Source organism: Gorilla gorilla, chromosome 11 (genome assembly GCF_029281585.2).
Source record: "Gorilla gorilla gorilla isolate KB3781 chromosome 11, NHGRI_mGorGor1-v2.1_pri, whole genome shotgun sequence".
Taxonomy (NCBI): Eukaryota; Metazoa; Chordata; class Mammalia; order Primates; family Hominidae; genus Gorilla; species Gorilla gorilla.
Genome location: NC_073235.2, coordinates 121,613,722 through 121,632,374, shown reverse-complemented (window position 1 = coordinate 121,632,374; position 18,653 = coordinate 121,613,722). Strand labels below are relative to the sequence as shown.

Genomic DNA, 18,653 nt, shown 5'->3' with positions numbered 1-18,653 from the left:
ATTCTAGGTTTATCTTGTATTTTTCCTTCCTTCAGGCCTAGAACCAACCATTTCTCTAAGGAGTCCTGGTTCCTGTTAGGAAAGAAAGGTGTTTAGAAACTAAGATCTGGATGCTAGATATGCTCATTGCTATTGGGGTGTTGCTCTTCCTAGCCCCACTCAGTGGACAGACCTAAGAAATATACTCCACACACACACTTCTATATCCATCTATGTATACTGAAAACTTTAAGTTCACACTAATACCTCTAATTCTAATCCAGTACTCCAGCATTCACTCTAGTTTCATCTCTTTCCATTTTGGTGGTGGAGGGGGTGGATTGTTTTTTGAAGCAGGGGTTCTCTCTGTCATCCAAACTGGAGTGCAGTAGCATGAACATGAATCACTGCAGCCTTGATAGCCTGGACTCGAGCCATCCTCCCACCTCAGCCTCCCAGGTAGCTGGGACTACAGGCATCTGCCATCCCACCCAGCTTATTTTTATTTTTTGTAAAGATGGGGTTTTACCATGTTGCCCAGGCTGTTCTTGAACTCCCGGGCTCAAGTGATCCTACCTCAGCTTCCCAAAGTGCTGGGATTATGGGGATTAAGATGTGAGCCACTGTGACTGGCCCATATTTTTAACTTCTTTCTCCAATAGTGAGAAACCTGGTTCCCATTTTCTTCAATCCATTTACTCACTATATAAATCCCTTTGCATGTTACCAATATCCTGTCACTGCCACATTCCCTCCTTCCCAAAACTTCTATAAATGTTCTTCTAATTCCACTTGGGTTCTGACACCCTCTGCTGGGTCATCTCTGATGTCAAAGCTCTCCTCACTCCTTTGGTGCCTGACACCTGTGTCACATACGAACATTTTCTTTCCCTCTTGGTGCATCAACATACCACCCAAGACCACCTAACATGTAGATGTCCTTGTCCATCTTTCTGGGCTCTAACACCCTGTCCTGGATCGCCCTTCCATGGAGATGACCTCCTCACCCCATTCAGGCTCCTACATCCTATGCAGATGCTCTTCCCACCCCTACTCAGGCTTGGACACCCTCCACATCAAGCATCATAATAGTAATAAGGTATTGTAAGATATCCCCCTGATATTAGGACCAAGTCAAGAATGTCACTATCATTACTTCTGTTTGACATTATACTGGGATCTGAACTGAAAAGAAATAAAAGGTGTAAGTATGGGAAGGAGAAAATGAAATTGTTCATTATTAAGAGACTACATGACTGTGCATGCAGAAAGTAAAAAGTACTGGACAGAAAGAACAAATGAGTTTAGCAAGGTCACTAGATACAAGGGTCAGTATTTTAATGATTAATTGTATTCTATATATGAGCAATAACAATTGGAATTGAAATTTTAAAATATTACTGATATAGCATCAAAAAAATCAAATACCCAGGAATAAATCCAGTGAAAGATATTCAAGATTCTACACATGAAACCAGCAAACATTACCGAGAAAAATTAAAGAAAATTTGAATAAATGGAGAAAAAAAACATGTCAGTGAATTATAAAACTCAAGAGTGTTAATTTTTCCCTAATTTATTACTACATTAAATGTAATCCTAACCAAAATCTTAGTAGATGTTTCAATGGAAATTGACAGGCTGATTCTAAAATTTATATGGGGCTGGGCGCAGTGGCTCATGCCAGCACTTTGGGAAGTAATCCCAGCACTTTGGGAAGCCGAGGCAGACGGATCACTTAAGTCCAGGAGTTTGAGACCAGCTTGGCCAACATGGTAAAACCCTATCTCTACTAAAAATACAAAAATTAGTCAGGCATGGTGGTACACGCCTGTAATTCCAGCTACTAGGGAGGCTGAGGCACGAGACTTGCTTGAACTTGGGAGGTGGAGGCTGCAGTGAACCAAAATGATGCCACTGCACTCCAGCCTGGGCGACAGAGCAAGACCCTACCTCAAAAAAAGAAAAGAAAAGAAAACAAATTATGTGGAAATAAAAAAAATTATGTGGAAATCAAAGAGTCACAATAACAAAGACAATCTTGAAGAAAAATCAGCTGGAAGCCTTATTTACTAGATATCAAGGCTTATTATACATCTGCTATAATTAAAACAATATGGTATTGGTCCAAGGATAGACAAGTAGAGCAGAAGAAGAGTCTACGAATAGATCTCCAAACTTATGGGCACTTGATTTATGATAAAGGTAGGTTCCAATGCCCCCAGGAAAGGATGATTTTCTTCCTTTTCAATAAATAGTGCTGGAGTGGCCAGGCGCAGTGGCTCATGCCTGTAATCCCAGCACTTTGGGAGGCTGAGGCAGGCGGATCACCTGAGGCCAGGAGTTCGAGACCAGCCTGGCTAACATGGTGAAACCCCGTCTCTACTAAAAATACAAAATTAGCCAGGCACAGTGGCAGGTGCCTGTAATCCCAACTACTTGGGAGGCTGAGGCGAAGGTTGCAGTGAGCCGAGATCGCACCATTGCACTCCAGCCCAGGCAACAAGAGTGAAACTGCGTTTCCAAAAACAAACAAACAAAAAACAGTACTGGAGTAATTGTAAATTGTCATCTCTAGCTCATTCCATACACAAAAATCCATTCTATATGGATCGTAGACCTAATAAAGCTTCTCGAGGATACCATAGGAGAATATTTTCATGACTTGGCGTAGGCAAAAATTTCTTAAACAGATCATAAATCACCAGCCATCTCAAAAACAATTGATAAACTAGGCTGGGTGCTGTGGCTCACGCCTGTAATCTCTGCACTCTGGGAGGCCAAGGTGGGCAGATCACCTGAGGTGAGGAGTTCGAGTTCAAGACCAGCCTGGCCAACATGGCGAAACCCCATCTCTACTAAAAATACAAAAATCAGCCGGGCGTGGTGGGTGCCTGTAATCCCAGGTACTTGGGAGGCTGAGGCAGGAGAATCACTTGAACCCAAGAGGCGGAGGTTGCACCGAGCTGAGATTGTGCCATTGCACTCCAGCCTGGGTGACACGAGTGAAACTCCATCTCCAGGAAAAAAAAGAAAAGAAAAGAAAAACAAAAAACAATTGATAAACTGGACTACATTAAAATGAACTGTTTACCAAAAGCCACAATTTAGGAGTAAAAACGAAACCCAAAGAGTGGGAGAAGAAATTTTATATATAAGCTGGGTGCGGTGGCTCACGCCTGTAATCCCAGCACTTTGGGAGGCTGAGGTGGGCAGATCACTTGAGGTCAGGAGCTCAAGACCAACTTGGCCAACATGGTGAAGCCCCGTCTCTACTTAAAAATACATAAATTAGCTAGGCATGGTGGTGCACGCCTGTAAGCCCAGCTACTTGGGAGGCTGAAGCAGGAGAATCGCTTGAGCCCGGGAGGTGGAGGTTGCAGTGAGCCAAGATCACACCACGGCACTCCAGCCTGGGTGACAGGGCAAGACTCTGTCTCAACAACAACAAAAAAAAAAAAAAAAAAGAAAAAGAAAAAGAAATATATATACTAAAGGACTGGCTCCAGAATATGAAAAGAATTCCAGAATTATAAAAAGAATAGATCCATTAGAAAAAGACAGATAACTCAATTTTTAAAATGGGTAAAGGGCTTTAACAAATGTTTTTTAAATGGAGATGTATAAATGGCCATTGAGCTTTTGAAAAGGTACTAAACCTCATTAAACCTCAGGAGAAATATAAATTAAATCCATGATACAATTCCACTACAACCCATCAAAATGGCCAAAATGAAAAAGACAGAAAATATCAAGTGTTGGTGAGAGTATGAGCAATCTTATACTCTGCTAGTGAGGGTGGGAACTGATACCAACCCTGTGGAAAAGACTCTTTTGCAGCGTCTACTAGGGCTGAGCATGTATATATCCTGTGATCCAGCATTTTCACTCCTAGGTTTATACCCAACAGAAATGCACACATATTCATCATAAGATACATATTAGGATGTGTTTAGCAGGGATATTTGAAAAGGTCTCATACTGGAAGTTTCCTTAATGCTAATTTTATTAGTTATCTATTGCTGTGTTAAAAAACAAAAACAAAAACAAAAAACAAAAAAACACTCCAAAATGTAGTGACTTCAAATGCTAAACATTATTAATCTGATAGCCTCTGAAATCAGGAATTTGGGAGTAGCGTAGCTGAATGGCTCTGGCTCAGGGACCTTCATGAGGTTACAAAGGGGCTATAATGAAGGGATCACAGTCATTTAAAGACTTGACTGGGGCTGGCATACCCACAGGCAGACCTCTTCTGGGGGGCTGTTGGCAGGAGGACTCAGTTCCCTACTGATCGGAGGGTCTGAGGACTCAGTGCCTCACCACACAGGCCTCCCCATGGTATTCAGGCTGTTCCCTTGTTTTGATTTTCCCCTTCAGGGATTTCCATTTACTGTGTGCTGAGTCTTACTTTCCTGTGGTGGTTAATATTAGGTGTCAACTTGATGAGATGGATGCCTAGATAGCTGGTAAAGTATTGTTTCTGGGTGTATCTGTGAAAGTGTTGCCAGAGGAGACTGACATTTGAGTCAGTGGACTGGGAGAGAAAGTCCCACCCTCAATGTGGGTGGGCACCATCCAATCCGCTGCCCGGTGGCTGGAACAAAGCAGTGGGAAGAAGGTGGGATAAACTGGCTTGCTGAGTCTTCTGGCTTTCATCTTTCTCCTGTGCTAGATGCTTCTGTTCGTTCCTCCTGCCCTTAGACATCGGACTCCAGGTTCCTTGGCCTTTAAACTCTTGGATTTACACCAATGGTTTGCTGGGGGCTCTAGGGCCTTCGGCCACAGACTGAAGCCTGCACTGTCAGCTTCCCTGCTTTTGAGGCTTTTGGACTCAGACTGAGCCGCTACTGGCTTCTTTCTCCCCGAGCTTGCAGACGGCCTATCATGAGACTTTGCCGTGTGATGGTGTGTGCCAATTCTCCCTAGTAAATTCCTTTTCATATATACATACGTCCCTCTGGAGAACCCTCTGGAGAACCCTAATACATTGCCTATCTTCATAAAATTACAAATATTTGTAATTTTCTCTTTCTTTGAATTTTTTTCATCTCTTTTAAATTTTCATTTCAATTTTTCATAATTTCCTCCTTTTCACTTTCTATTTCTCTTAAGGCATCTGCTGTGTTAAGTCACTCCAGTGTTCTTTTAATTTAGTCTTCCTTTTTGAAATTACTTTTCCTTTCATTTCTAAATTTTTTCTGAATCCTGTCAAATCACATTTCAGAGTTTTTCTAACTCTGATTTATGGTTCTCCCATGTCTTGCATTATTCTTGATGTGTTTTATCTTTTTTTTTTTGAGATGGAGTTTCGCTCTGTCGCCAGGCTGGAGTGCAGTGGCATTACCTCGGCTCACTGCGACCTCCGCCTCCCGGGTTCAAGTGATTCTCCTGCCTCAGCCTCCTGAGTAGCTGGGACTACAGGCGCCCGCCACCATGCCCAGCTAATTTTTGTATTTTTAGTAGAGACAGGGTTTCACCATGTTGACCAGGATGGTCTCGATCTCTTGACTTCATGATCCACCCGCCTCAGCTTCCCAAAGTGCTGGGTTTACAGGCGTGAGCCACCACACCCGCTCTTTTTAAATAGTTATGGTTCCAGAGGTTTTTTTTCTTCTTCTTCTTTTTTGAGACCGGGTCTCTCTCTTGCCCAGGCTGGAGTGAAGGTGTGCCATCATAACTCACTGAAGGCTTGATCTCTTGGGCTCAAGCAATCCTCCCACCTCAGGCTCCCAAGTAGCTGAGATCACAGGTGCATGCCACCATGCCTGGCTATTTTTTTCAAATGTTTCACAAAAATGGGATCTCGCTATGTTGCCCAGGCTGGTCTTGAACTCCTGACCTCAGGTGATCTGCCCGCCTTTGCCTGCCGAAGTGCTGGGATTACAGGTGTGAGCCACTGCACCCAGCCAATGTAGGGATTTAGAGTAACACATTACACCACTGCTATAACTTTCTTCACAGAATTCTAATATTCTAGATATTCTTGTAAATGGTGGTTGTGTTCACTTTGTAAAGGTTCACTGAGCTGTGCCCTTCATGTGTGTGCAGTTTGTTCTATGTATATAAATTAATAGGAAGTTAACCTCCATGTTAGTCAAGATTCTCCAGAAACACAGAATCAATAGGATGTGTAAATGTGTATGTATCATATTTGGAAAGAGAGATTTATTTTAAGGGATTGGCTCATGTAATTACAGAGGCTGGCAAGTCCACAATCTCCAGAGCAGACCATCAGCCTGGGGACCCACGAAAAAGCCAGTGTTGGAGTTTGTCTGAAGGCCATCTCAAAATTAGTCATCACACCCCCAAAAAAGAACCTTAATTTGGGTTTATAAATGAGACTTAGAGATGCTTAGTAACTTATTCAAGGTCACTCAGCAAAAAGGTAATGAACCCAAAAGCAGAACTTGGCTCTCACTGAGGCCAGAGTTTGTGCTATTTCCACTATATGAGGCAAAGGATGTTCTAATGGGGTCCGGTCCCATCTTCATGGCTACTTTGCAGGTAGGTTCAAGGCACCATCCTCCTCAATGGGTAGCGGCAATAGCTCCAGATTGAGCCTACTGCTTTTACCCTCCATACAGCAGCTAGAAGTGTATCAGTTTGTCACATGTGGCCTGAGTTTAATAGTCCAGGGCTGCAATGACTGTTCCATGGTGAGGGGATCCAGTTTCCCTCTATTTTGTTGCCTTGCCATCCTCAAAATATGGCTTCCATCTCCTGGCCTAGGATGGCTCCTCCAGCCCCCACCATCATGTCTGCATTGGAGCCAGTGAGAGGAGAATAGGAGGAAATGGAAGCCTGCACTTATTTCTCACAGCCCATTGGCCAGAGCAATTGGCTAGGTTGTTTTGGTCACATGGAAAAGCTTATATGCAAAGTAGTCTGGGAAGTGATTTTTAATTGGATAGCCGCATGCTGAGCCTAAACTTAGGGGTTCCAATATTAAAGGAATAAAGGGGGGAAATTAATATTGGGGGACAACTGACACTCTGTACCACAAATGATTTTGTTGCTCTTACAGAAATACTTTCTATCTCCTCCGTGGCTTTGCCCTGCCTGGCGCGTGCTTGCTGCTCCAGCCTCCCCTCCCAGCACACTCCCCCCACTCTCTGCCCTCCAACCACATGGTGACCTTTCAGTTCCTTGAGTGTTCCATGCTCCCTCCCACCCCAGGGCCTTTGCATGAAACATTCCTTCTGCCTGGAACGCTCTTCTCATGTATCACCTAGTTAACTCCTACTCATTCTTCAGATGTCAGCTCAGCTGTCATTTTCTCTGGCAGGGCTTCTCTGATTCCATTCTAATGTATGTATTTTTTTTAGCCTCTGATCTGCCATGAATCTTTCCTCTATAACATTCCGCTCAGTTATAATTGTATACCTATTTAATAACCATTTAACTAATTACCATCTCTTTCTCTAGACAGTAAGTCAATAAAGGACAGATCATCTTGGTTTTGCTCATTGTTGTATCCCTAGCACCTAGCAGAGTGCCAGGGACAAATATTTGTTTTACTTGAATGAATGGACAAAGACTCCTTAAAATTGTCTGGATGATACTGACAGGACAATTTCAGCTATGTGGACAAGGTCTCAGACTACATGGCTTGATCCAGAGATCTGTTTTTAGTCACTGTAGAGACTCTGGGCTATCTAGGGCCTCCTGTGGACAGAGCGAGTTGTTCAAGTTCCACCTCATAAGGCTTGATTCTAACATTCATTGCATTGCACTCTTGCTCCCTGACTGCAAATAGATTCTGCCAGGCTTTTAGCTTGTTGCTCTGATGAGGTTGTATTTACAAAAAAAGAAGTCAGGCAGGTTGAATCCTGCCAAATTGCATCTCTACATAGAAAGCCCCACGGCTGCATCATGTGAATGCCTGGCTGCTCTGCAGTTCAGGGCTTGGAATTTCTAGAGGGGAAAGCACTTGAGGGTGCCCACTAGAGTTAATACGGAGTACACTGGGGAATTTCTGTAAGTCAAAGATTTACCTCCTGCCTCTGCATTTTTCTAGGTCCAAACACAAAGGCCTCCCGACCTTAGAGTTCTGTGTCTGGATGTTTTTGGCTACAAAACCAGAAAACTCCTTCTCAACTGGCTTAAACAGTGAGTTTTGCATCACACATCACAAGGAGGCTGGAGGTAGGGCAACCCAGGGACTTTTAATTGAGCAGTTTGCATACTCCATGGAGGACTTGAATTCTTTCCATCCCTGTTTTATATGTGTGGTTCTGCCCTTGCTTTTTTCATTTGACAATATATCCTTGAAATCATTTCCAACAGGACGGAAAGAGCTACCTTATTGTTTTTAGATTGAATAGTGTTCCATTTTAAAGAGATATCATAATTTACTTAACCAATTCCCTTGTAATGAGCACTTACTTTTTTCCAATCTTTTGCTGTTACAATGATGTGATGAATACTCGTACATAAGTTATTTTACATGTGACTGAGTGCATCCAAGGATAAATTCCTAGAAGTGAACTTGCTGGGTCACAAGCTATATGCCTTTGTAATTCTGGCAGATGTTGCCAATCTGCCTTCCACAGGGGTTGTACCAATATACTCCCCTCCCCAAATGTGTACAGGAGCACTTCAAGTCTTTAAGACATCTTAACTTAAACATAGGCTAGAAAAAATATGGCAGGTGTCTGGGTGATTTCTGCATAGAGAAACAAAGGTGGGTTGTTTATCAACTCAGTCTTTTTAGCTGGCACCAACACAAGCCTCAGTGCTTTTTCAATAAATTAGTAATCTCTGTGGACTCCCCTGCCCTCACAATTGTGAGGGTACTAGGCTGTCCATGCACAGTCCACATTTCAGAACTTAGTATCTGCAATTAGATCATTCTGTCCACAAACTACTCCTCAGTAGAGGTCTTTTCTCCCCATCTCCACCTGGCAATCTCCTAGTCCTCCCTCAGGCCCAGTTGAGATGCCCCCTTCCTCCATTAAGCATTATCTGACACCCCTAGGCAGAATTAGTCACTCTTCTTTGCTCCGGTGGAATTTTGTTCACACCTCAATCATGGCACAAATCACTTGTAATGTAATTATCCACTTACCTGTTCATCTCCCACATCGCATACCTTAAGGATAGAAACTTCATCTTCATCTTTGGACCAGCGCTTCTACACATGGTGCCTGGCACATAAACACTTCACAGTAAAGCTTGCTGAAATGAAATCAGGCAAGGGCGCAGTTTTGTGGTGCCTGGTGGCAAAATCAAACAGTATTTATTTTTTCCCTTTTCTGGTAGTATCAATGAAAAGGTAAAAAATATGGCACTTCTGAGTATTTCTTTCTATCTTTTTGTGTTCCTAGACTTCTCCTTCTCCTGGAATCTGTCCTGTTCTCAGTGCCTAGAACAATGCCTGGGAAACAACAGGCATTTCATAAATAAATGTTGGATGAATGGCTATGTTTGATCAGAGGAAGCTTCCAAAATGCAGTTTTTTTTTGTTTTTGTTTTTTTTTGCCTGCTTGATGTGCCCAAAGGGTATTTCCAAGTCTTTCCAAACCCTCAAGCATGGACCCTCATTTGCCAGTTCTGTGTATTTGGGTTTTATTTCACCTCGAGTTAATGCATGTAAAAGTGCTTAGAACAATGCCAGCCACTTAGTAAGCATTCAATAAATGCTGACTATTTTTTTTATTATTATTCCCACTAGCCCAAACATGCTCCCATCAGTCCACCCCTTGTGCTGGGCTCTTCATTTCTCTCCCCACCAGTTAATGCGGCCTCAATCCCTGGAAAACATCCATGTAAGCACTCAGGTTTCAATTTACCAACTGTGTGACCTTGAGCCAGTTACTTAATCTCTTGGAGGCTCAGTTTCTTCATTTGAAAAATAGGCATTATCTTAATATCTACCTCTAGATAGATATTAGATAGACATTGTTATGAGGATTAAAGAGCCAATCCATAGACACTGCTTGCCATCATGCAGGGCTCAGAGTCAGCATTTAGCCAGCATCATGATCATGATCATGATCATCATCATCATCATCATCATCATCATCATCATCCCTGCAGATGCCAAACACCTTCCATCTCTTCTTTCTGGGAGGCTCATTCCCACAGCTCTTCTGGCTGATGGTAAACCTTTAACTGGTTCTGAAGTTTGGGGCATCACCAAGAAGCTTGTGTTGACCATGTGATATGGTTTGGCTCTGCATCCCCACCCAAATCTCATCTTGAATTTTAATCCCCACAAGTCAGGGGAGGGGTCTGGTGAGAGGTGATTGAATCATGGGCATGGACTTCCCCATTGCTGTTCTTGACTGTGAGTGAATTCTCATGCGATCTGGTTGTTTGAAAGTGTGTGGCACTTCCCCTTCACTCTTTCTCTCTCCTGCTCTGCCATGGTAAGACATGCTTGCTTCCCCTTTAAGTTCTGCCATGATTGTAAGTTTCCTGAGGCTTTCCAGCCATGCTTCCTGTTAAGCCTGCAGAACTGTGAGTGAATTAAACCTCTTTTCTTCACAAATTACTCAGTCTCAGGCAGCTCTTTATAGCAGTGTGAAAATGGACTATACAGAAAATTATTTATAACAGCTATAAAGATATCTGAAAATGTGGAAGCAACTTTGGAACTGGGTAACAGGCAGAGGTTGGAACAGTTCGGAAAGCTCAGAAGAAGACAGGAAGACGTGGGAAAGTTTGGAACTTCATGAAGATTTGTTGAATTGTTTTGACGAGAATGCTGATAGTGATATGGACAATGAAGTCCAGACTCAAGTGGTCTCAGATGGAGATGAGGAACTTACTGAGAACTACAGTAAAGGTCACTCTTGCTATGCTTTAGCAAAGATACTGGTGGCATTTTTTCCCCTGCCCTAGAGATCTGTGGAACTTTGAACTTGAGAGAGATGATTTAAGATATCTGCTGGAAGAAATTTCTAAGCAGCAAAGCATTCAGGATGTAACCTGGCTGTTTCTAAAAGTGTATGCTCATATGCATGAACAAAGAGATGATCTGAAACTGGAACTTATATTTAAAAGGGAAGTAGAGTATATAAGTTTAGAAAATTTGTAGCCTGGCCATGTGGTAGAAAAGAAAAATCCATTTTCTGGGGAGAAATTCAAGCCTGCTGCAGAAGTTTGCATAAGTAAAGAAGAATTAAATAGCCAAGACAACGGGGAAAATGTCTCCTTGGCATTTCAGAGACCACTGAGGCAGCCCCTCCCATCACAAGCCCAGAGACCTAGAAGGAAAAAATGGTTTCATGGCCCAGGCCCAGGCCCCAGCAGCTCTGTGCAGCCTTGGGACATGATGCCTTGGATCCCAGCCACTCCAGCTCTAGCCATGGCTAAAAGGGGCCAAGGTACAGCTCGGGCCATTGCTTCAGAGATTGCAAGCCCCAAGTCTTTGGCAGCTTCCATGTGATGTTGGGCCTGCAGGTGTGCAGATGGTAAGAGTTGAGGTTTTGGAATCTCCACCTAGATTTCAGAGGATGTATGGAAATGCCTGGATGTCCAGGCAGAAGTCAGCTGCAGGGGCAGAGCCCTCATGGGCAGTGCAGCGGGGAAATGTGGGATTGGAGCCCTGACATAGAGTCCCCACTGGGGCACTGCCTAGTGGAACCATGAGAAGAGGGCCACCGTCCTCCAAACCCCAGAATGGTACATCCACTGGCAGCTTGCACCATGTGCCCAGAAAAGCCACAGGCACTCAATGCCAGCCCATGAAAGCAGCTATGGGGGCTGTACCCTGCAGAGCCACAGAGGCAAAGCTTCCCAAGGCCTTGGGAGCCCACCTCTTGCATCAGCATGCCCTGGATATGAGACATGGAGTCAAAGGAGATTATTTTGGAGGCTTAAGATTTAATGACTTCCAGCCAGGGACAGTGGCTCACGCCTGTAATCCTAGTACTTTGGGAGGCCGAGATGGGTGGATTGCCTGAGTTCAGGAGTTCAAGAACAGCCTGGGTAAGACGGTGAAACCCTGTCTCTAATAAAATACAAAAAATTAGCTGGGCATGGCAGCATGTGCCTGTAGTCCCAGCTACTCGGGAGGCTAAGGCAGGAGAATTGCTTGAACCCAGAAGGTGGAGGTTACAGTGAGCCAAGATCGCACCACTGCACTCCACCCTGGGTGACAGAGCAAGACTCTGTCTCCAAAAAAAAAAAAAAAGATTTAATGACTTCCTTGCCAGGTTTTGAACTTGCATAGGACCTGTAGTCCCTTGGTTTTGGCCAATTTCCCCCTTTGCAATGGGAGCATTTACCTAATTCCTGTATTTCCATTGTATCTTGGAAGTTACTAACTTGTTTTTTATTTTACAGGCTCATAGGTGGAAGGGGCTTGCCTTGTCTCAGATGAGACTTTGGACTTAGACTTTTGAGTTAATGCTGGAATGAATTAAGACTTTGGGGGACTGTTGGGAAGGCATGCTTGGCTTTGAAATGTGATGACATGAGATTTTGGAGGGGCCAGGGGTGGAATGATATGGTTTGGCTCTGTCCTCACCCAAATCTCATTTCGAATTGTAATCCCCACATGTTGGGGGAGGGGCCTGGTGGCAGGTGATTGAATCATTGGGGTGGGGTTCCCCCTTGCTATTCTTGTGAGAGTGAGTTCTCACAAGATCTGGTTGTTCAAAAGTGTGTGGCACTTCCCTCTTCACTCTCGCTCTTTCCTGCTCCACCACGGTAAGACATGCTTGATTCCCCTAACCCTTCCACCACAATTGTAAGTTACCTGAGGCCTCCCAGCCATGCTTCCTGTTAAGCCTATGGAAATGTGAGGAAATTAAACCTCTTTTCTTCATAAATTACTCAGTCTCAGGTAGTTCTTTATAGTTAAAATGGATTAATATATCATGTGTTGATGAAGTTCCTGTTATTCCCTCCTTACCCTCCTATGTGGATTATCTAAAGATATTTATTTCACTCCCACAAAAATGTTTTGTTCTGACCCATTCCCGAGAGCTGAAAGTAGGCTGTGGGAACTTTGAGTGAGAAAATAAGAGCAGCTTACTCCCCCTGATCATATTCCTGCCTGATGGCCAGTATTTGGGTGACACTTCACCCTGCCACCAATTTTTTGAGTCCTATTTCCCACAGACTCTGTGTTAGTCCATTCTTGTGCTGCTATAAAGAAATACCTGAGACTAGGTAATTTATAAAGAAAACAGGTTTTGATTTGGCTCACATTTCTGCAGGCTGTACAGGAAGCATGGTGCCAGCATCAGCTTCTTGTGAAGGCCTCAGGAAGCTTTCAATCATGGCACAAAGTGAAGGGGAGCCAGCACATCACATGGTGAAGAGAGGGCGCAAAAGAGAGAAGGGGGAGGTCTCAGATTCTTTTAAACAACCAGTTCTCATGTGAACTAACTGGGAGAGAACATCACCAAGAGATGGTGCTAAGCCATTTGTGAAGGATCCACCCCCATGATCAAATCACCTCCCACCAGGTCTCACCTCTAACAGTGACGGTTACATTTCAACATGAGATTTGAAGAGGACAAACACCCCAAACATAACAGACTCACTTGTGACTTTGCCCTGTAAACTTTCAGGGAAAATGAGGTCACTTCTGACCCAGAGACTCTGTCATCTTACCCTCTCCTGGGGGTCTTCATCTAAAGAAGTAAGTGTAAATTCCTTACTGATCCAGTTTTGTATGTGTATGTGTGTGTATACACAAAATTTACTATATAGAAAGTAAATTCTTCTACTATATATATGTATTATATACATACATATTATAATGTATATATAAATATATATAATTGTGTGTGTGTGTGTATATATATATATACACAGTAGAAGAATTCAGAGGTGTTAGAAATTATGAAGAGGGGCCAGGCACGGTGGCTCACGCCTGTAATCCCAGCACTTTGGGAGGCCGAGGCGGGCGGATCACGAGGTCAGGAGATCGAGACCATCCTGGCTAATGCGGTGAAACCCAGTCTCTACTAAAAATACAAATATTAGCCAGGCGTGGTGGCGGATGCCTGTAGTCCCAGCTACTCGGGAGGCTGAGGCAGGAGAATGGCATGAACCCGGGAGGCAGAGCTTGCAGTGAGCTGAGATCGTGCCACTGCACTCCAGCCTGGGCGACAGAGCGAGACTCCATCTCAAAAAAAAAAAAAAAAAAAAGAAATTATGAAGAGGACTATAAGATAACTACCACAGAAGGCAGGTGGAAGTAGTCTCTGTGGAGAAGGAAGAATTGGGGAAGAGCCCACAGGGAACACACGAGACCATCGTTATATTTGTTTCTCACCCTGAGTAGTGGGTACATAGATGTTCACTGGACTATTAATCTTTAAAATGTACATATACATTTAACACATTAAAGTGTACATGATGGATTTCATAATTTTTTTAAAGTAAAATATTGTGAAAGGGAAGGGAAGGAAGGAAAGGAAGGCAAATGAAAGGAAAAGAAAGGAAGAAAGAAAGAAGGCAGGAGGATGGGAGGAAGAAAGAAAACTGGATTTGTTAATAGGAAAGAATATATCAATGTCAAATCCCCATTCTGGGCTAGCATTATTCAGCATCCAGAAGGATCATCTCAACAATTACTCAGTGGATCAGCTTATTTAATTGATGACTGTACAGTTAATTCATGCTCAAAAATCAAACATTCTAAGCTTCTTTCTATGAATATCTTCCAGACCAAGATTATTCATCTCATGGTTTTAAAGGACAGAATTTCCTGGAGAATGTTGGTCCTCTTGTAGGTGCTACTGCAGCAAAGTTGAAACAATCATACATCAGACCAAAATACAAGTCAGTTCTTCAGTTTTCACTAATTAAAATTAACTCTGTCTAAATAAATCAACTCTTACCACCTTCAGGATTCATATCTCAAGTAAGAGACATTCTTACTGACCAATAACACAAAATATCCCACCCTCAGCACTAGGATCCTCAGTTTTGAATTCTTTCAACCATTTTTGTCAAAAGCCTTGCTGTAGCCAGGTGTGGTGGCACATTCCTGTAATCTCAGCTACTTGGGAGGCTGAGGAGGGCAGATCCCTTGTCCCTAGGAGTTGAAGGCCAGCCTGGGCAACATAGCAAGACTCTGTCTCAAAAAAAAAAAAAAATACATGACAACAATAACATGAAAGCCAGGAGAATGCTAAAATGAATTAAAGTGTCTTAAGGTCCCTAGAGTTATTTAGAAAAGGGTGAAAGTACTAATTCAAGGGTGACCTAATTAAGCCAAGGATGCATGCTATAATATGTGGGTAATAAAATAACAATAATAGCAAACACGTGACTACTAATTTATAGAGGATGAAAATGAAATAATTAGGAAAATATTGATTGATCCAAAAGAAGGCAAGAAAGAGGTAAAAAGAAACAAAAAACAGATGTGAAAAATGGAAAAAAATGGCAAAATGGTATACTTTAAACCCTACAGTATCAGTAATTACCATAATATAAATCAATTAAAGGCAAAGATTTTCAGACTGGACAAGAAAAAAAAAACAACTATATGCTGTTATAGAAGACACACCTTAAACATAAGGATGCATAAAGGTTGGAAATAAAGGGATTTTTCCAGTTGTGGTGGCTCATGCCTGTAATCCTAGCATTTTGGGAGGCTGAGGTGGGGGGATCACCTGAGGTTAAGAGTTCAAGACCAGCCTGGCCAACATGGTGAAACCCCATCTCTACTAAGTATACGAAAATTAGCCGGGTGTGGTGGCACACGCCTGTTATCCTAGCTACTTGGGAGGCTGAGGCATGAGAAACACTTGAACCCGGGAGGTGGAGGTTGCAATGAGCTGAGATTGTGCCACTGCACTCCAGCCTGGGCAACAGAGCGAGACTCTGGAAAAAAAGAAAAGAAGGAAGGGGAGGGGAGGGGAGGGGAAGGGGAGGGGAGGGGAGGGGAAGGGGAGGGGAAGGGGAGGGGAAGGGAAGGGGAAGGGGAAGGGGAAGGGGAAGGGGAAAGGGAAGAGAGAGAGAAAGAGAAAGAAGGAAAGAAAGGAAAGAAAGAAAGAAAAAAGAAAGAAAGAAAGAAAAAGAAAGAAAGAAAGAAAAGAAAGGGATTTTTTTTAAAAAAGAAAAAAAAAATAAGTCATGAAAACACCAAAAGGAAGCTGGTGTATCTGTACTGGTATCATAAACATAAGGAAAAAAGTATTGCTAGAGATAATGAGAGACATTTCATAATAACGAAAGGGAAATTTTAATAGGAAAATATAAAATCCTAACTATATATGCAATTAAAAACAGCCTCAAAACATAAAAGTAATAACTGACAGGTCTAAAAGGAAAAAAAGAAACCCATAATAATAGTTGGAGATTTTTTAACATATAGCTCTCAATAACTGGTAGAATAAGTAGACAAGAAATCAACATTGTGATATAGGAGATTTTGAATAACATGATTAACAAAACTGATCTAGATGACATATAATTATCATACCCAATAGCTGCAGAATGCCATCTTTTCCAATATACATTGAACAATGATCAAAATACCCCCACAGGTTTTTTTTCTTTTCCTTGTAAGCATTTTCAATGAACTCACAATTTTGATATGCCATTTCTCTGTTATCATTTAGTTTTAAACATTGTCTTATTTCCACTGTGATTTCTTCTTTGGCCCATGAGAACATTTTTAGCAAGTGTGTTGCTTAACTTCCAAATATTTTGTAATCTTCTAGTTGTTTTTTGTTATTGATTTCTAGTTTAATTTGTCAGAGATTTCAATCCTGTAAAATTTGCTGAGATTTTCTTTACAGCCCAGCTTAAAACAAAACTCAAAAGGATCAAACCATTTCCAAGTAACTGCATCCCAGAACAAAGTTCAAACATAATTAAAGGAATACAAAATAATCTAGCACCCAACAAAGTACAATTTACAATGTTTGGCACCTGATCCAAGATTACCTGGCTTACAAAGAAGCAGAAAAATATCACCTATAAGGAGGAGAAAAATAAATCAATAGAAGCCAACCTAGAACTGACATAGGTGTTAGGATTATCAGACAAGGACAGTAAAACAATTGTTACAACTATATTTTGTATGTTCAAAAGTTAAGTAGACACTTAGAAGGTGTATAAAATTAAAAACCTAAATTGATCATCCAGAGATGAAAGCTACAATGTGTGAGATGAATTATACACTGAAAGGGATTAGCAGATTAGATTTTAAAGAAAAAATGATTAGTGAACTTGAATACATAGACTATGATAAATTTAAGATGTATGTGATAAACCATACAGCAACCACTAAAATAATGAAATTAAGAGTTACAGGCCAGGTGTGGTAGCTCACTCCTATAATCCCAGCACTTTGGGAAGCCAAGGCAGGAGGATCACTGGTGGCCAAGAGTTCAAGACCAGCCTGGGCAACAGAGCTAGATCCTGTCTCTGAAGTAATTTAAAAATTAGCAAGGTATGGTGGAGCATACTTGTAATCCCAGCTACTGGGGAAACTGAGGTGGGAGGATTGCTTGAGACCAGGAGTTGGAGGCTGCAGTGAAATGTGATCACACTGCTGCACTCCAGTCTGGGCAAGAGAGCAAGACCCTGTCAAAAAAAAAAAAAGAGTTATAGCAAAAAGCCAATTAAGAAAATAAAGCAGAATTTTTTAAAAATACAAAAATAGTCAACCCAAAAGCAGGTGGAAAAGGAAACAAAGAATAGATAGGACAAATAGAAAACAAATAGCAAGGTGCTGACACACCTAATCATATCTTTAAAATCACATTAAATGTAATTTCATTAATTAAATGGCACAGATTGTCAGTTTGGATTTTTTTTTTAAAAAGACCCAACTACATGCTGCCTAAAAGAAACACACTTTAAATATAAAGAAACAAATAGGTTAAAAGACATATGATGCCAATACTAAAAGAAATTCACAGTGACTATATTAATATCAGATAAAATAGATTGCAGAGAAAATAAAGAAGGTCATCTTACAATGATACAAGGGTCAACTCACCAAGAGAACATAATAGTTCTAAATGTTTATGCAACTAAAACCAGTTTCAAGACTGGTTTTGAAAAACTGAGAGAACTGTATGGAGAAATAGACAAATCTGCAATTATATTCAGAGGTTTCAATATCTCTCCCAATAATTGACAGAACACATAGACAGAAACTCATGAGACTATAGAAAATATGAACAACACTGTCAACCAACTTGACCTCATTGACATTTATGGGACACTCCACTCACAACAGCAGCATACACATTCTTTTCAAGTGCACACAGAACAATTACCAAGATAGGCCATTTTGGGGGCATAAAACAATTAAAATTATTGTTACAATTATTCAAGACACACAATGTATATTCTCTAAACTCAATGAAATTAAATTAGAAATCATTAACAGAAAGCTCTCTGGAAATTTCCCAAATATTTGGAAATTACATAACATACTCCTAAATAACTTATGGATCAAGTAAGATATAAAAAAGTTAGAAAGTATTTTGAACTGAATAAAAATAAAAATCCAAAACAGTGAAGTTTGTGGGGTGCTACTAAAAGCAGTACTTAGAAATGCATAGCACTAAGAACCTGTATTAGAAAAGAAGAAAGGAGACCAGGCATGGTGGCTCACGCCTGTAATCCCAGCACTTTGGGAGGCCGAGGTGGGTGGATCACCTGAGATCAGGAGTTCGAGACCATTCTGGCCAACATGGTGAAACCCTGTCTCTACTAAAATACAAAAATTAGCCAGGCAT

The 18,653-nt window shown here is 41.7% G+C and overlaps 1 long non-coding RNA gene across 2 annotated transcripts in view; it reads right to left on the bottom strand.

The window, feature by feature from the left end:
• The window catches only part of LOC109025907 (uncharacterized), a 32,207-nt gene that overhangs the window by 2,773 nt on the left and 10,781 nt on the right, over positions 1-18,653 (bottom strand). Inside the window, exon 2 of one of the 2 annotated variants that reach the window (XR_002004865.4) lies at positions 9,074-9,159. The exons of the other annotated variant lie outside the window; for it this stretch is intronic. This is a non-coding gene — a long non-coding RNA (uncharacterized lncRNA). The remainder of the gene's footprint in view (positions 1-9,073; positions 9,160-18,653) is intronic. 2 annotated transcript variants of the gene reach the window in all.